The 15,799-nt window shown below is 40.1% G+C and overlaps 1 protein-coding gene across 3 annotated transcripts in view; it reads right to left on the minus strand.

Moving 5' to 3' along the window:
- SLC25A53 (solute carrier family 25 member 53) overlaps positions 1-4,898 on the minus strand; it is a 56,068-nt gene extending 51,170 nt beyond the window's left edge. For 2 of the 3 annotated variants that reach the window (XR_015158621.1, XM_086386992.1), the window contains exon 1: positions 4,587-4,898. The gene's annotated coding sequence lies outside the window, so the exon portion shown is untranslated. The remainder of the gene's footprint in view (positions 1-4,586) is intronic. The other variant, XM_086386991.1, reaches the window with a different exon arrangement.
- Positions 4,899-15,799: the final 10,901 nt, after the last annotated feature.

Raw genomic sequence — 15,799 nt, forward strand, 5'->3', positions numbered from 1 at the left:
TCCTCTAAGAACCTTGAAATTAGAAAACACATTTCTGGCAAGGCCATTTCTGATCTTCTGATCTCCAGCTTTCAGTAAGACTTTTACATGCAGTTTTGGAAGACAATTATATGAGTTCTTTGGATCTCTGAAAGCTATTAAAATGCTCCCATAGATACTACATATATTTATGTGTGCGTGTGTATGTGTATATGTATGTGTATATATACATATATATATATGAGTAGGTTATCAGGGTTTCTTCATCATATTACCAAGTACAGAAAAGTCATCATGATACGTAGTAGCAATAACTCTCCTGTCTCCAACAGGTCACAGGATCTAAGGGCAACCTGGCTGCAGGCACATGGTTGTTTAGGCCTCTACTGTGGGAAAAGCAGTAAGTTATACACCTAGCAACTGGCTCATCAGTTGCAGATTCCAGATTCTAGAATATATTTGTGTCTCTTCCTCCTGTTTTTTTTTCTAATCTTATTTTTCAAAGAAACAACATGACATTAACTATGATAACTACCCATCTCCCCTCTCCTTTATAGTTCTCATTCATTTGATGTAAGAATTCTCATCCTCAGAAAAAACATTCCAAAGAAAACAATGACATCCATACCTTGTGGTTAAGTGCCAGATTGAAAACCTCACTCCACTTCAGGTTAGAGACACATACTGATTTAAAGTTAGGGACTTCCTGGCAGTCCAGTGGTTAAGAATCTGCCTTCCAATGCAGGGGACATGGGTTTTATCCTTGGTCGGGGAACTAAGATCCCACATGCCATAAGGCAACTAAGCCTGCCTGCTGCAACTAGAGAAGCCCACGTGTCACAACGAAGAACCAATGCAGCCAAAAATAAAAAATAAAGTTGTTTAGGGAATCAGCCGTAACAAGCAGGAAGTCTGGATTAGAAGAAATCTTGTCTGAATCTGAATTCAGCTGCTCTGACACACCTGGCCGCAAATTCCCTTTAGCATCCATCGGTCTGCTCTCAGGATCCATAAGCTACTGAGTGCTTGAGCAACAAAATTCAATCATTCCTACTTAGGAATCACTTAGGACACAGTGATGCATAGTTCAAACTAACACAGGTTTCTTTTATTTCTTTTTATCCCCTCACATTCCATTGAAAACTATACTGTCTATAAGACTAAGTGCAAATTAGGCAGAGATGAGGACTGGTGAGGAGGGGAGGAATCAGTGTACAACTCATCAACCATATGTGAAATTTATTTGATATTCAAGAGTCATGTGTGTGATTACTGATAGGGTTCAGAACATGCTACCCCAAAATATGGTGCCATGGCATACTGAATATTTTAAAGCTGAAGGAGTTTGAGTAAATAGTAGAAACAAGGTCACTTGACCTCTTTGCCCCTCTTCTCTCCTGAAACAAGTCATAAAATCCTCATGTGAGAGGTTCCCTCCTTATATCCAGAGGAGAGGATAATTTTTCTCTCCAAATACAAAAGGATGCAGAGAAAATCCTAACAAACAGGACTTGCTAAGTCTCCCCCAGTTTACTATACTTCCCTTGTACTCCTTAATTTGTCTTATTTCCCCATGATTTCCCACTCTTTGTCAAACCTAGCATAAAATTTTGTTGTTTGTTTAGCCACTAAGTCATGCCACCTGGGAAGTCAGCATAAAATACTGAACTCAGTTTCTCTGGGTCTTTATTTGCCTGTGACAGCTCCAATGTCATGTAAAACTTACATTAAATACATTTGTATGCTTCTCTATTGTTAATCTGTCTTTGTCAGCTTAATTTTCAGACCCAGCCAGGGACCTTGAGACAGTAGAAGAAAACTTTTTCCTACCCTTACAGTGTCCTGCTGATTCCCTTGTACTGGAAGACCTTCAGACTTCTGAAACATCCAGGTCACTCGTCATCCTAGCATCTTGCTGGTCACTGAAAAAGCTCACAGTAGACCTAAGCCAGTTTATTTGGACTTTTTTGTGTGCATTTTATGTATGTCTTCATGATTGGTCTTGAGGTTTTGTTTTGCTTCATAACTGGCCTGGGGAGAGATTTGGGAGCCAACACTAACAGGTCTAGAATGAGTGACATTTCTGAAAAATGTGTCCTGATCTTTTTCAGGCCCATGGAAGAGTTTGGAGGGTAGGCAGAACTACGGACTGCCATTCCCTGGTGACACAGTAGTAAAGCATCTACCTGCCAATGCAGGAGACCTGCGTTCCATCCCTAATGAGGAAGATCCCCTGGAGAAGGAAATGGCAACCCACTCCAGTATTCTTGCCTGAGGAATCCCATGGACAGAGGAGCCTGGTGGGCTACAGCCCATGGGGTCACAAAAGAATTGGACATGACTTAGTGCCTAACAACAACAGCAACCCTCCAGTAGGCTGTTTAGGTCAATCTATAAAATAAGGTTTCATGTTAATCTCTGGCACAGTAAGGTTTCTGGTTCCCTTTGTGCTCTAGAGTGAATAAACTGATTATTTCTTCTGAAGAGGGAGGGATTTCATTGAGGGTGAAAAAATCAAAAATAAACTACTTATCACACTATCTCAGTTCTGGCTCCTTATACAACTATTTCTGTGTTGATTAGAATGTCCCAACTGTCCTTTCACTTTTTAACTTCAAACATAATTACCAGAAGTTAGAACACGTGATTTTTTTTTTGGTGATGACACAAGTGTGAGTTCTATAAATAACTAGCTGTGTGTGTGCCCGTGTGCTAAGTAGCTTCAGTCAATGTCTGCCTCTTTGTGACTCCATGGACTGTAGCCCACCAGGCTCCTCTGTCCATGGGATTCTCCAGGCAAGAAGACTGGAATGGATTGCCACGCCCTCATCCAGAGAATCTTCCCGACCCAGTGTTTGAACCCATATCTCTTATGTCTCCTGCATTGGCAGGCGAGTTCTTTATCACTAGAGCCATCTGAGGAGCACAAATAACTACCTATTTGAATATAACTCAGAAAGGGATCTGAAAAGAAAACAACTATTGTGTTTTTTAAATGATTTAAGAAACTCTGATCCCCATGAGTGAAAAAAAACTGATGCAAATTTTACTTTGTTTAGTTCAAGAAGATTCATCTTTGCTCATCCATTTAAAACATACAAATGAACAACCAAAACACATCTGTTTTATTTCATATCTACCATGGCTTAATTCAGACTTGTTTAACCTTTAGGAATATGCTTACTCTCCCTTAGAGATGTCCTTTCTGGTTACTAATCTCAGTTCTGTTTAGACTAGTACTTCTCTAAGTGTGTTCCGAGAACGCCCAGAATGAGCAGTATCAGCATCTCCTGGGAACTTGTAGGAAACATAAATTTGGGGGCCAATGCCAGACCCACTGAATTAGCAACTCTTTGGTGGAATTCAGCAATCTGAGCTCTAGCAAGTCCTCCAGCTGATTCTGATGCACAGGAAAGTTTGAGAACCACTGACTTGGACTGCCTGCTATACTGCTGTTTCTCTGGCAAACAAAGCAGCAGGTATGATGATTCAAAAGTTTTAAAAGAATTGCTTAGAATTTCAAGTAAATCCACAATTCCCAGCTGTGAACTGAGTTTTCTAGAAAACCAAACAGCTGGCACAGAAGCGTTTCAAATGATTAGACCAGACAGCCCTTGAGTTCTGCCACTTTAGTACTACCCAGAGCTCGGAGAAAGCAATGGCAACCCACTCCAGTACTCTTGCCTGGAAAATCCCATGGACGGAGGAGCCTGGTAGGATGCAGTCCATGGGGTCGCTAAGAGTTGGACACGACTGAGCGACTTCCCTTTCACTTTTCACTTTCATGCATTAGAGCAGGAAATGGAAACCCACTCCAGTGTTCTTGCCTGGAGAATCCCAGGGATAGGGGAACCTGGTTGGCTTCCCTCTATGGGATCGCACAGAATCAGACACGACTGAAGCAACTTGGCAGCAGCAGCAGCAAAGCTTGCAGACTATACATGTAAAGGGAGGTCTTGCTCTCTGGTAAGACTGACTCTCCAGCAGGGGTCCTGGAAGTACCACTGTGATGGATAAATGCTCTCACCAGGTATAAACGAGTTTGGGCCTTAAGTGATACTCAGTCACACTCCAGATAGCTGAGCTAACCAGGAAGGGAATGTGCTTGGAGAAAACTGCACATAGTTCCCCCCTGTGTATTTTATCTTTAAAATATATGTCAAATCATCACATCAAAGACCATCCCAGATGGCACCCTCTGGAGCGTTTGTGGCCCCCGACAGGTTTTCAAAACACTTTATCTCCTTGTATTGTAACTGCCTGTCTCCAAATGCATACTGTAACTGACAGGCTGTAATGGTCGAGGAAAAAGGTTAATTCCTTTCCTCACACAGAGCTTCCAGTGCAGTACCCAAAACAGCGCAAGTGCTTGGTAATTTGTTAAAAGGGAGTCAACTCGTCCAAAGTAGAATCTGAAACCAGGGGCTCAATAAAATCACTCCAATAAAATCATCCCATATAGGTACAATTCGCATGTGCCGGTGCCCCGCCAACAAAATGTTTTTTCACTCTGCTGATTTTACCTTCCATTCATCTGTTCGCCACCTCCCCTATCCCCAAACACTACAAAGAAGATTCACACACTCATCACCTACACAATTACATACCCTCTTCCGACACCCTTGTCATCACTTCTCGCCGCCGGGTCCGTCAGGCTGTCAGTTCCCCCGACTCCTCACCCCCTTTCACTGCGGTTCCCCTGTTCCAGCGCGACTGGAGGCCAGGACGTGCCTACACCTTCAGCCCAAAACAAGTGTTACAAACTTCCGCCTCCTCTGCTCTCCTGGTGCCGGCTGACAGCCCCTGCTTTCCAGCCTCGGAGAGAAGCTGCGCCGGAGCGGCCAGACTCAGTTAGCCGGTGGCCCTTACTTAGGATCGGTCATAATAGAGAAGAGCACTGCATATTTCCCAGATGCCCTGGGGCGACGTACAAAGGAGCTCCCACAATCCTATTCGCTTCCGCTTGTTCCACCCCCGAACCCCGGCATTAACCCCTTCACGTCCATGTTTGTTGGACAACCCCTGGCAGGCAGATTGCATCATGGGGAGATCCCCGACACTTACGTGGTAAAAGACGTGAAAGGTGGGACCTCTAGTTACAGGCTTCCCTGGTGGCACTAGTGGTAGAGAATCTGCCTGCTAATGCAGGAACATAAGAAACGCAGGTTCGATCCCTAGGAATGGCAACCCACTCCCATAATCTGGCGTGCTGTAATCTATAGGGTTGCACAGAGTCCGACCCGATTTAGCACGCAAGCAGGTCCCTCAGTTATAGTTATCTCGTTTTTGCAACTTGCTTGTAAATTGGCTTGTAAGCTTACCTACTCATTTATAAATAAGACCTTAATATACTTGTTAAGTTGACAACATGAACAGTTCACAATGATGCCTTTTAAGTTTCTGAACCAACTGACACTCTAAATTTGCTGTTTTTGACTGTTCACCTTGATCCTGTGCCTTTTCTACCCTCCATTTCCCATCTCCTTTTAGTTCTTGTCTGACTATTTAACCGCATGCCTCAATGGTTAAGGGTACCGATTTTGTAAACCAGGCTTTTTGGGTTTGAATCTCCACTCTACCATTTATCCAACCATGAAATCTTGGTTAAAGGATTTAAGCACGCTATTCCTTGACTTCCTCATCTGTAAAATGGGTATAATACTAAGATCTACCTCTAGAGTTGTAGTGAGAATTTTAAAAGTTATATGCAAGAAGCACCTAGAACATTACCTGGCAAAGAGTTAAGTGGTATATTGGAATAGAAATTACAATTATTGACGTTTGTGGATATGTTTTCTCAGTTAAGACCTTCTAGCTGATAAATAGTAAATGATAATCATGGTTAACATTTGATTATCTGTGAACTAGGTACTATATTAAGTGCTTTACATCCATTTCTGTTGTTTAATCCTCATGATCATTGGTAGTAGTTGTATTATTCTTCTCTCCCCTCCTTTGTTTTTCTAAGCAACTAAGAAAATTCAAAACTGTGAGATTGCAGATAACTCAGAGCTACTAACAAATAGAGCCTAGACTTAAAACTCTGATTTGTCTTGTGTGCATTAGTTGCTCAGTCGTGTCTGACTCTTTCTGATTCTGTGGACCATAGCCCACAAGGCTCCTCTGTCCATGGAATTCTCCAGGCAAGAATACTGGAGTGGGTTGCCATCCCCTACTCCAGGGGATCTTCCCTACCCAAGGATCAAACCCAGGTCTCTTGCGTTGCAGGCAGATTCTTTACCATCTGAGCTACCAGGGAAGGCACTTTAGATATGACTTGACCCTTCTCAAGTATCACTGAGAAAACTGCCATAAATTCTTTGTGAGTGCTCTTCTTTTCCATAAGAGTTCCCTCAATATCCGTGCAGGTCAGGAAGGCTAAGTTCTCTTCAGAGGCAGAAGGACAGCAGACAATAAAGCAAGGGTCTCTCCCCTGAAGGTTGGCTGCAAAGATGACTAAAATAGCAAGTCATAATGAACTCAATTATTGTACCCCACTGTGCCACACAGGCCCTATTACTGCCCATACTGCCTAAGACCACTGCAGATAAAAGGTCCAGGATCCCCACCTCACCTCATCATTCTCTAAAGCTTGGATATTATAAAAGATTTTGCTTGTTTTAGGATGGCACCAAGAGACTCTTTAATATACTATTCTGACTCCAGCCAAAGTGGTAGTAATTTCCACATTAGCAGCAGGTAGAATCAGGTATTTCTATCTCAGCCCAATAGCACAGGGAATTCTCCTCTTTCCTAGTTAAAAACAAAAAAGGAATCCCCTCTTTTCCCTCAGATCCAACAGTACCAGGGTTTTGTTATTCTCGCTCCACACGTACCTACTCCCACTTCCCAACTGATGCCCAGGCAGTTCACAGTGTTTTTTTTTCCAGGAGAAAAGCTGCTGATGGTAAAGAGACTGGTAAGGAAAAAGAATTAAGTCCCCAAGTACTGCTTTGTCCCTACCCCTGTACCCATTTTGTAGCTCCCTGACCTTCTTTACTCCCTTTTGGCACTTCAGAACTCATTACCCTGCACACCCAGGAAAGCCTTTGGGCTTGAATTGCCAAAGTATCAACTTGTCTTTTTTTTCTTCACAACCCCCAACAATAGCACGGATGGCTAGTCTTTGTGTGTGTGTGTGTGTGTGTGTGTGTGTGTGTTTAATGTGGACCATTTTTAAGAAGTTTTTATTGACTCTGTTACAGCATTGCTTCAGGTTTCTTTGAAATATGTATTTATTTGGCTGTATTGAGTCTTAGTTTCGGCACATAGAATCTTTAATCTTGGGCATACAGGATTTTTTTAGCTATGGCATGTAGGATCTAGTTCCCTGACCAGGAATTGAACCCAGGCCCCATGCATTGGGAGCCTGGAGCCTTAGCAATTGGACCACCAGGGAAGTCCCTGCTTCAGTTTTGTTTTTTTTTGGTCATGAGGCATGTGGGATCTCAGCTCCCCACTGGAAATCGAACTTGCACCCTCTGCATTGGAAGATAATGTCTTAACCACTGGACTGCCAGGTAAGTCCCTGGGCTTGGTCTTCTACTCAAAATGGCTAAGTTTAGATTCTTCTCCCATATAGGCCATCACGCTGACAAAACATTGTGGGTCAACTATGCCAGTATTCTTGCCTGGGAAATCCCATGGACAGAGGAGCCTGGTGGGCTAGAGTCCTTGTGGTTGAAAAGAGTTGGACACAACTAAGCAACTGAGCACACCGCATATGCTCCTATAATTTTTTTTTTTAAAGTTTGTGTGTGTGTGTGTGTGTTAGTCAGTCATGTGACCCCATGGACTGTAGCCCTTCAGGTTCCTCTGTCCATGGAATTTTTCCAGTGGCTAAGTTTAAAAAGATAAAGAAGAGAAAGAGAGGATGAGAAAGCTTTTATCTTAATTTCCCCCATTATTTCTAGTGTCAGACTATTAGAAAGTGTCAGCATAGGGGTAAAGCTGAGAGAAGTCCAGTTCCAGAAGTCAGGAAATCTTCCCTGGCGCAAAGCATAAGTGTCAACAGAGGAAAACAAGCAGACAGAGGTGTCTCTAGGGCCAGTAGAAATAAAGCAGAGAGGTTGGGTGCAGATCTCAGACATAAACAAGAGACCCTACACTTATAGCTCCTTTCATCCTAAACCCCATATTCCCATTCCAGAGATTCCATCTGCCTCAAATTCTTACCAATTTGGTTCTTTTGACTTCTGGGCAACTTGCCCTGATCACAGAAGCCACCACCAGCTGCTATTGCTTTGCAAAAATAGTAGGTATGGGGAGAGGATATTCCTTATTCCTAACCCCAATTTTAGAAAGGGAGATATGTTCCCAGTATCTCATCCCAGATGTTCTCATAACGTAATTTTCGAAACTGTCATATGTAGTTTGTGTTCAAGTTCTGCTGTGCTTTCTGTGGTATTTTTCAGTTATGTGTTTTTAAGGGCTCATCTGGGGTCCTAATACACATATGACAGTATTCCTATACTGTAGGGTACACACTCTGCTGGTGACCAGTTCAGGCTCCCTTTACAAGACAGATGGACCAATTCCCCCAGCAGCTGTGGGTGTTAGCAGCTAACTACAGCTGCTTCCTTTTCTGGATAATTGCACTCTGTAGAATAAAAGCTTCAGTACTGGTATAAGATTCATGCTCCCCGCACACCCCTGCAACCTAACAAATGAAAATGAGGCCTAGCCTATTCCTAACTTCTCTTGTCTTGCTGATATCAACAGACCACATTCTCTCAAATTAAAAAGTAAATTCATTCATGCTTCATTGTAGTTCTTTTTCACTACAGATTATGGGGGAAAAACTTATAATTGTTAGAAAAAGCTATTTGAGACTTGTTATAATTTTGGTTAGATTATAATTATTTTGTGATAGATATTCCTGCTCTAATAGCATGAATCTTAAATTGATCAGTTGTTGGCTATTTCATTTCTGTTGACTGTAAGCTGTTACTGAAGATGGCCAAGAACAAGCCCAAGGTTATGTATCTGATAAGGATACTCTGATTAATCTAGAAATGTTAAAAAAAACAGACAAGACTACCAATTTGCAAATAATAAAAATATATCCTAAAATAATTCTGGTATAATTCAGAAGACATATTGGGATCATTATTATAAACCTTGATCATAATATTGTAGAAGCGTGTAGGTATTGGTTGAATAAGGTTCAGGTTGAAAAATTGTTCAGATTAAAAATGATCAGATTTTTTAATTTACATTTGCAGACATACAAAATCCTTAACCTCTGGCATCACATTCAGTTTCTTCCTCCAACACATAAATCCTATTATAGAGCCTTTGTAAAACCACCATACCAAAACGGCTGGCTAAATCCACTCTTCTGGCTTAAAAGAGCCAAGGTGATTTTTTCCACTGGGATTATCCCCTCAATTAACTTCCATCTAAATTAAGACCCAAACATATCTGAAAACTTATTTCTCTGTGTATTTTAATATATTGCTTTTAGTGTGACCTCTGATCATTAATTCCCTTTCATTTATTATTTACATGTATTTATTTGTATATTTTATGTTATTATTTATTATTTAGGGTTTCCCTGTGGCTCAGCTGGTAAAGAATCCACCTGCAATGCAGGAGACTTGGGTTCGATCCCTTTCAATTCCTTTGTACTTGTTATTTTGCTAAATATATTGATTTTATCCTCCCTTGAAAAAAATCAGATTATGGAAAGTCTTTTAAGTGGTGGTTTTTGATTTTGTAACTGAAATATTTCCTATTTCATAAGAGGAAAATATCATTATTTTAAAATTTATACTGATCTGAAAACTATTGGTTGTTTCTGAAAAGTCCTTTCTACATTACTCAAATAAATCTCAGTATTTATAGAGCTTATTCAGTATTTATAGAGCTTATTCAATATTTTAGTTCTGTACAAGATTTTCAGTATAGCATAGGAAAGAATACTCTGTTAACTTGCTTAACACAGGTATACTGAAGAGAAGAAATGACTTTCCTAACTTATCTGTAATCATTGTTAAGTGAAGTCTTGGTAAGAGCAATTAAAGAATGGTGAATTACTCATTAAAATTTTTGAAGTACTAAAGCACTGGAATGGATAGAATTATACAGGAGAATTATATAACTTATTTTCAGAAATAATAAGAAAATTGTATGAGGGTAGATATGTAAAGTTTATTATAACAGTACCCTCTGTTGGTATTTCTCAAAAATTTTCTGCCTATCAACCCTTAAAGGTTTCTAAGATTGTAAATGATTAATTATCACATTATCCATTTCTAATAAAAACATTTTCTAAGTCCTTCATCTATCTTTCATCATTTACCAGTTTCACCATAGAAATGATATGGAATTTCAGTGTCACTGTTGATACACAATGCCCATCTTTTCTGGCCTAGTTGACAGATATGCATATTCTAAAATCCCAAGCCAAATGTCATTCCCTCTGTGAAGACCTTCCCAGTCTCCTTTTTCCTAGGCAGAATTCATCCTTTTCTTAAATGTGCACTCATAGGTCTTTATACATACCTCTTTTAGACCTTGCATCTCATGGTATTATAATTATATGTTGCATAAGTTAACAATTGTTTTTGCATGTCATTAAGAAACCCATTATTTTTCTATTATATAAAAATCCAAAAGTAGGCAGTTCAATATTGTTACAGCTTCTCCTTTCATCTTTATGCTTTATTTTTCAAGCTCAAGCTCTGCCTTCCTAGCTCAGTTTCCTCGGTGTAACAATATAGTTGCTGTAGCTCCAGCCATCACACCCATGTCCTAGGCAAGAATGAGTAAAAAGGTAATGCAAAATGGCCTCCCAGCTTAACAACTTCATAAGCACCCTCACCCCTCCTCCCCCACCCAAGTGCATGTATGTGCACATACACATACACACAGACAAAATTTTGAAACTTTCTAGGAGGCCCCACCCAACAACTTCCACCTACATACCATTGACCTATGTTTAGTCACATGAGCACCCCTATTTGAAAGAAAGGGTGAGAAATTACATTTTTTCCTACATAGCCACATTTTGGGTACATAGCCACACCCCCCACCCAAGAAAATCAGGTTTTATCTCTTAGAAATAATGGGGAGAAAGGGATAAACAACTAGCAATCTCTGTCACATTCTTTCACTTAAAAAAAAATCATAACCTGTTTCCTTACCTAGGCTGTAAAATCTTGGATGATTTAGAGTATGTCACATTTATTTTGTATTTCAAGGGCCTAGCATAGTACATTCGGAGAAGGCAATGGCACCCCATTCCAGTACTTTTGCCTAGAAAATCCCATGGACAAAAAAAAAGAAAAAGAAAATCCCATGGACAGAGGAGCCTGGTAGGCTACAGTCCATGGGGTCGCTAGACTCGGACACGACTGAGCGACTTCACTTTCACTTTTCACTTTTATGCATTGGAGAAGGAAATGGCAACCCACTCCAGTGTTCTTGCCTGGAGAATCCCAGGGACGGAGGAGCCTGGTGGGCTGCTGTCTATGGGGTTGCACAGAGTCGGACACGACTGAAGCGACTTAGCAGCAGCAGTAGCAGCATAGTACATGACACTATTTATTGTTTATTTTCTTCACCTACAATGTGAAGGGTTATTTTATGTAATCTTCCAAATAAAAAAGATTTCATGTTTTACCAGAATAATTTCTGTGCTTTGTGTTGACTTTAATCATGTCCTTGATTATTTAAGAAAACAAAGCTTCCTCACTTATGAAGGAGCTGAGGTTCTTGAGAGTCATGTTACCTTCTGTGTTTATTTTTAAATGCTTTATTGTTCCCTTCATATGAATAGCCAAATACTGTTTCTTTTCACCAACTATCCTATTTTAAGTATTCAAATTTCTTGACTTTTGATTTTGTTTTCTTCCTAAGGTTGAATCCTAAATGTAAAATGAAATAAAATAACTTTCAGGATATATTTTGCACCTAAAGGTATATTTGATATTTTCCAAAAGGCCCTCAATCAGTCAAAGATTTGTTTTTTCTTTTACCTTAGAAAAAAGGTGCTAGAAACTATTATGTTTATTTAGTGTTACTATTTGGAGAAGGCAATGGCACCCCACTCCAGTACTCTTGCCTGGAAGATCCCATGGACAGAAGAGCCTGGTGGGCTGCAGTCCATGGGGTCGCTAAAAGTTGGACACCACTGAGCAACTTCACTTTCACTTTTCACTTTCATGCATTGGAGAAGGAAATGGCAACCCACTCCAGTGTTCTTGCCTGGAGAATCCCAGGGATGGAGGAGCCTGGTGGGCTGCCGTCTATGGGGTCGCACAGAATCGGACACGACTGAAGCAACTTAGCAGCAGCAGCAGCAGCAGCAGTAGTATTACTATTGATGAGATGCATAGGAAGAGTTGTCTAATTAGAAGAGATGCTCAGTTTCCCCTAAGTCACATTTGTATGGGCGAAATATTTCTAACATAAAAATGTCAGAAATTGTATCCTAAATGGAAAGTATCTAGAGATATCTCAAGGCTTTTGGTCTCCATGATATTTCTATTTATCAGAGTTCTGGTGGTACTTTGCCTGAGAATATTAGGCAAAAGCAGTTTAGCATTATTGGTTATAATTTTAGTTATTATTGTAAACCTTTTCTTGGCCACAGCCTTACTTCTTATTAATTTGAATCTAGCATCTTCAAAGCCTGTGGCTTTTAAGTGAGGATGTGTATCAGACTTAACCTATGGAGTTCCATTAAAATATAGGTTTTGTTGTACCTGCTCCAGACTTACTGAATTTCTTTGGTTGGTATTCATTTTTTTATTGGAGGATAATTTCTGTACAATGTTGTGTTGGTCTCTGCCATACAACAATGTGAATCAGTCATATATATATATATATATATATATATATATAGAGGATATATATCCCTTCCCACTTGAGCGCCACCCCGCCCCCCCCAATTCTACTCTTCTAGGTTGTCACAGAGCACCAGGCTTGGCTCCTTGTGTTATGCAGCAGCTTCCCACTACTTATGTATTTTACACATGGTAGTGTATATATGTCAGTGCTACTTTCTCAATTTGTCCTAACCTCCCTTTCCCCCGCTGTGCCCACAAGTATGTTATCTACGTCTGTGTCTCCATTTCTTCTCTGTAAATAGTTTCAACAGTACTATTTTTCTGGATTACATATGCATGCATTAATATATGGTATTTGTTTTTCTCTTTCTGACTTCTTCACTTTGTATAACAGAATCTAGGTTCATCAACCTTATTCCAACTGACTCAAGTAATATCATTCTCAACAGTGAAAACCTAAAAGCATTTCCTCTAAGATCAGGAACTAGTTGGTATTCTTGATATTCTGTAAATATATGTTCTTCCTGTATGTTTAGTATATTCATGGTATAGAATGTATGTCATATCTCTATTATTATTTATCTTTCAGTTTTTTCCTCTATAAAAATTGTCTCTATTTTTTTGTAAATCAGATGTAACATTTACTGTTTTTGATGAAAGTAGACTCAGTTGTTATAGATATTTTGTCTAAAACTTTGGTAATTGGCATTATCAGAATTGGCTCTGATATACATTCTGCCCCATTAGTTTGTCTTCTAGGAAAAAGGGTAAACAGATAATTCAAAAAAGAAAAAAGAGGTGTCTCCAATTAGAGGACTGAAACCCTAACTGCTTTTTGGGAATTCTGGATTTCTTTTTCCTTTTCTCAGGCCTCTTCATTTCATGCTTTATTAAAGGCACAGAAAGTAGAGCAAACTGTACATGCTGTGGTTCAGAGAATATCAAGCGATTTAGACAATGCCACTGCAGTGGGCTGAATGGTAGACCCTGAAAGATATTTCCACCTTCTAATCTCGGAAATCTGTGAATATTGCAGTATATATTAAGCCCAAAACATTCATAAAGATTTTGAGAGCAGAACTCATCCTGGATTATCTGGGTAGGCCCTAAGTCCGAAGAAAAGTGTTCTTAAAAAAGTGAGACAGGGACTTCCCTGGTCATCCAGCAGCTAAGATTCCGAGCTCCCAATGCAGGGAGCCTGGGTTAGATCTCTAGTCAGGGAACTAGATCCCACATGTCACGACTAAATATCCTGCATACTGAAACTAAGACCCAGCACAGCCAAATAAATAAATAAATATTTTTTAAAAAGTGATGCAGAGGAAGATTTGAGAGACACACAAAGGAGGCAGTGTGATGAAGGCAGATGTTGAAGAAATGAGTCTACAAGTCCATGAATGCAAGGACAGCTACAAGAAGCTGAAAAAAACAAGGGACCACTTCTCCTCTAGGGCCTCTGGAGTGAGTGTGGTCCTGCTACATTTCAGATTTCTAGGCTTCAGAACTGTGCAAGAATAAAGCCACCAAGTTTGTGGCAATTTGTCATAGCAGCCTTATGAAACTAATACGATCACTTAAAACTTATTGCCCCAGAAGTTCATGCAATTGAATGGGCCATGGTTCAGAATTGAACTGCCTTAAATATAGGACTGGCTTCTTGAGGGAGAACATGAGCTAATTTAACAGCAGGATATTGTGCCTACATCCCTACAGTCCTCTCCAAGATTTATTTATTTATTTTTGGCTGCATTGGGTCTTGATTGTCACATGTAGGCTTTCTCTAGTTGTGGCTTGCAGGCTCTAGAGTTCAGGGCACATGGGCTTAGTTGCACTGTGGCATGAGGAATCTTCCTGGACCAGGGATTGAACCCCTGTCCCCTGCATTGGCAGGTGGATTCTTAACCAACGGACTATGAGGGAAGTCCTCTGAGATCTTTGATACTACTAAAACTCCAGGAAGTAAACCAAGAAATCTGAATTTGGGCAATTTGGAGAACAACCCCATAGCTGGTTTGGCAGGCTCTTCAGATTAGGGATGGGATATATTCCCTTGGTTTAATGTAGGCACTCATGGCTCCTAGCTGAGAAGTGGACCACGAATTCTGATCATAATCAAACATATAAACTCTGATCATAATACTTCTTTTAGTATTATTTTTCAGTTTCAGATCTATGATCTCTATCACAGCTGTTATTATGACAATCTAGCAAATGGCTATATAGCAGGAAGAGCAGAAAAGCCTGATACAGAGATATAAACAACCACTGTGGGAAACTTGGGGACCAGAACAACTATAGACAGAAACTTGACATGTGATTGTGATACCCCAAACAACAGTGAAAATCCAGAATGGTCACACCTTAGATATTAATAGTGTATTTAAGGAAAAGCTGAAAGCCCAAGCTGCCTATCCCCACACTCAGCCTGGACTCTGAGAAACAAAACTATGTTTACTGTCTATATTAGTATAACTTTGCTGTTGCTCTGTCTTCATGAGCATCTCTTTATTTTCAGGACTATCCTGCCCAGGCAAACAGGTTGATTGCTCATCCCAAGAACTTACCCAGGAAACAAGGTTAATATTCAAAAGTGTCACTTTCCTATATACCTGCAACGATCAAGTGGTGTTTGAAATGAAAAACGCAATACTATTTACATTAGCACTCCCAATGTTCTATAGATTCAGTGCAATCCCAATCATAATCCCAACACATTATTTTGTGGATATCGACGGACTTATGCTAAGTTTATATGGAAAGTCAAAAGACCCAGAATAGCCAACACATCTTGAAGAACAAAGTCAGAAGACTGACACTACCCAACTTGAAAACCTACTATAAAAGCTACAGTAGTCAAAACAGTGTGGTATTGGCACAAGAAGAGACAAATAGATCAGTGGAATAACACAGAGTCCTAGTACAGACCAACAAAAAATAATCTTTGACAAAGGAGAAAAGATATCTTTTCAAAAAAAAAAAAAAGATATATTTTCAACAAATGGTGCTGGAACAACTGGTCATCCACA

The sequence above is a fragment of the Bos grunniens genome, chromosome X (genome assembly GCF_055505025.1).
Source record: "Bos grunniens cultivar Pamir isolate PY7600 chromosome X, Bosgru_T2T1.0, whole genome shotgun sequence".
Taxonomy (NCBI): domain Eukaryota; kingdom Metazoa; phylum Chordata; class Mammalia; order Artiodactyla; family Bovidae; genus Bos; species Bos grunniens.